Source organism: Ambystoma mexicanum, chromosome 12 (assembly GCF_040938575.1).
Source record: "Ambystoma mexicanum isolate Mex_15411 chromosome 12, UKY_AmexF1_1, whole genome shotgun sequence".
Classification (NCBI taxonomy): domain Eukaryota; kingdom Metazoa; phylum Chordata; class Amphibia; order Caudata; family Ambystomatidae; genus Ambystoma; species Ambystoma mexicanum.
The window spans coordinates 219,000,734-219,004,189 of NC_090936.1; the positions used below are offsets into that span (position 1 = coordinate 219,000,734).

The 3,456-nt window shown below is 39.7% G+C and overlaps 1 long non-coding RNA gene across 1 annotated transcript; it reads right to left on the reverse strand.

Moving 5' to 3' along the window:
• Positions 1 to 354: 354 nt before the first annotated feature.
• On the reverse strand, positions 355 to 1,980 carry LOC138512951 (uncharacterized). Its single transcript, XR_011281630.1, has 2 exons — positions 1,234 to 1,980; positions 355 to 1,088 (listed from the first exon to the last, which is right to left on the reverse strand). It is a non-coding gene; the product is annotated as an uncharacterized lncRNA (long non-coding RNA).
• Positions 1,981 to 3,456: the final 1,476 nt, after the last annotated feature.

Here is a 3,456-nt window from a genome sequence, read left to right on the forward strand (position 1 = left end):
GGTCAAAGGATGGCGTCAAGAGGTAGTCAAAAAATAAAAAATATAAACAGGATGAAAAAAGAAAAGTTTGAATTAAATCTTTCCAAATTTCGTAATTTTGCCACTCCCTCGGCAACAAGGTTGCCAAAAACAACAGGTACACAAAATGGGGACTGACCCAGACGTGGTACAGCTAATGATGGGGTCACCAATATTCACATAACAAGGGTTTCAAAAGCCGTAAAGACTAAATTTGAAAATTTATGAAATGATTTTAAATGGTATCCAGCAGGATATCCTACTTATTCCAACTTAGAACAACCCAAGGTCACCATAAGAAGCATAGAGCAACATCATTTTACACAAAGAAAAACGTATTTTCTTTCTGACTTATTTATTTCACAAAAAAGAGAGAGTGTGTTTAACAAATACATAAAATTCATTACTTTCAACAAAGACATACAGTTATAATTTGAGCAAAATCTAAGTGCAATTACGGTTTAAGCAAAATTTAAGTGCATTTTATGAAAGTCCGCCAATTGGTCTAGGCAAAATATAAATGCACTTGTAAGCAATATACAGGTCTGCCAACGTCCACTTTTCACTTGGTATATGAAGAGAAAAGAAAGAAAAAGGTCTCAAAGAGAATAAATCAATAAGCAATTGGGAACAGAATTTAAGTTCCATTCGACATTGAGACCGTTAGGACGTTTCGGCGGGCCACCTGTGAGGCCACTGGTGTTGGAAAACCGCCTTCCTCGGGGCAAAGTAAGTAGTGAAATTCCCTACGGGGAAGCAGACAAAATACTCCATCACATAAAGAAATGTATAGTTTGTACAAAAAAGAAAATCAATTGTATTACAACAAAAACATAATATCACATGCTGTATGCTTCTCAAACGGAAATCCTGGGTTGACAAGTTTAAATTAAAAAAACCATAATTTCTTTAAGGCTGATCAGTGATTTAAGTTAAGACTACTAATTTAAACTGCCTAGAAGGGGAACCTTACCCTAAATGAATGAGGGGGAAAACTTCAAAGGCAGGAGGTCAAGACGTCAAACAAGACCCTGGTGCAGAGCATGAGCAGGAGTGACTGAAGCAAGACACTGAAGTAAAGATAACATTAAAGAAATTATAAAAACAGGGGAGAAGTATATCTTTCAGTGAATCTGGAAAATACAGAATCTATGAAATGTAGTCATAACGAGATAAAGAGTGAAAAAAGAGAGAGAGCACAGAAAGAGAAATTACCTGAGTCTCTAAAAGATGTTATGTGCTCTTCTGCAATTATCGCGTACGGATCTTAAATTAATAGAACCCGATGATCATGAACATTCTTCAGAGTGGAGGAAATGATACCCTGTGATGAAGCAACGTTGGTATCAAAATGGATGTTGCGGTAACGAATACCTACCGGGGGGAAGAAAAGAAAAGAGGTGCCTAAAGGTCACAAGATTGCACAAATATCAAAACCAGAGTGTTATGCAAGATATAAAACATATAAAACAGTGAATAAGGCTTCTTAGCGGAGTAGGAAGTGAAGCAGAAATATACTTACCAATAGTTTGAGAATGAATCAAACGTAGCTCACAGTGTCAGTGAGGATCTGACGACAGTGAAAGAGATAGAATAGGGACTGAGTAAATAGCCGGCAGCGTGATGACGCGCGTTCCGGCTGCCGAATAGAAAACCTCGGTCGGCTGTTACGTCTACGCACTGCATCCTCCGACTTGTGGGTGGATGCGTGTGACGTATCCTTTTTCTCTATGATCTAGAGAGGAACGAGCGGGAGGTGAACTGACACACCTTCCCCGTGATTGGAGCATAAGACATATCCAATCACAGCGCGGCCCCTTAGCACACACCCCAAGAGGGAGGTGTATGAGGGCCGTTGAACTTGCCATACAAAGCCGTATATAAGCGGAGCCGCGTTTCGTCACTAACATGTGACTCTGTGAGAGGAATTATACTGTGGCATTATGGTAGATATTAGAATGGTGGAATAAATTCCTCATTTAATCCCCTAATATGTGTACCCAATCGGAAGATCCACCGAGCCTCTCTGTCTAACAAACATTTCTGTATGTTGGTAGAGTTTTGAACTGCTTCCAAGACCCACCATACTATATTGTTTGGTGAGTGTTTCAAAGTAAGGTAATGGTTAACTAAGGGCGCCGTGACAATTTTGCATCTTATGCGTGATCGATGTTCAGCAATTCTGACATGTACCGCTCTGCTGGTTTGTCCAACGTATCTTAGTCCGCAAGGACATTCAATGCAGTATGCAACGTTCTTAGTTTTGCAATTGGTGAGATTAGGTAAAGTCCAAATTCGTTCATTTATTCTGAAATCTCTCATTTTTTTAGTGAAACTGCAAACACTACAGGAGCCACATGGGTAATGACCCTTGACTGAACGTAAATCCCAAAGGCCAGTTCTGGGAGTAGTGTTACGAAAACGAGAATGGATCAGTTTATCACGAATATTTGGAGCCCTTTTGAATGCAAAACGCGGCGGGGGCTCCTCGGGAAGGTCCAGTCTCACAATATCCCAATGTTTTAGGATAATTTTCTTGACTTCAAAGGCTTTGATTCCATGTGTTAGAACACAAGTCATGTTTTCAGCCTCTGATTGTGGAGTTTTATTGGTAAGTAGAAGGGCACGATCTGTAAAAAGTGCGCGTTTCCGAGATCTTTTAATGAGAGATCTGGGATAGCCTCTGTCCCGAAATCTGATGTCTAACTCATCTGCTTGTTGGTTAAAGTCGTAAAGGTCAGTGCAGTTTCTTCTAATTCATAGATACTGCCCAGACGGGAGATTGTCCTTGAGATGCCGAGGGTGGTCGCTCGTGTAGTGTAGCAGAGTGTTCCTTGCACTAGGTTTCCTATGTAAGCAACATTTAAGCTCACCGTCTTGATGTTTGATGATGAGGTCAAGAAAAATAACTTGATTCTTAGAATATTCAAGTGTAAATTGAATATTAGTGTCAATCTGGTTCAGCCACGAAAAGAACTCGAGGAGTTCATTTTCAAGTCCTTCCCAGATGAAAATTATGTCATCTATGTATCGCTTCCAATTGGAAATTGATTTTTGAAAAGGGTTAGATTCACAAAGAATGTGTTGATTTTCAAAGTTAGACATGAAAAGAATTGCCAGACTTGGTGCAAAAGCAGCACCCATTGCTGTGCCTTTTATTTGTAGGTAAAAGTTGCCATTGAACTCGAAGTAATTTTTACATAATGCCAATTCCATTAACTCCATAATGAAGTTGATTGGCACCCTTTGTTGTGTATTGGACTTTGTCAATAGATCCAGCATGCATTCGAGAGCTTGTGGTTGAGGGATGCTAGTATATAGCGACGTTATGTCCATTGTTACAAGAATGTGTTTGCTAGGATCAAATGTCAAATGTTCAAAGATCTGGATGGTATTCATAGTATCTCGTAGGTAGGTTCTTGTGTTTGTACTCAGGGG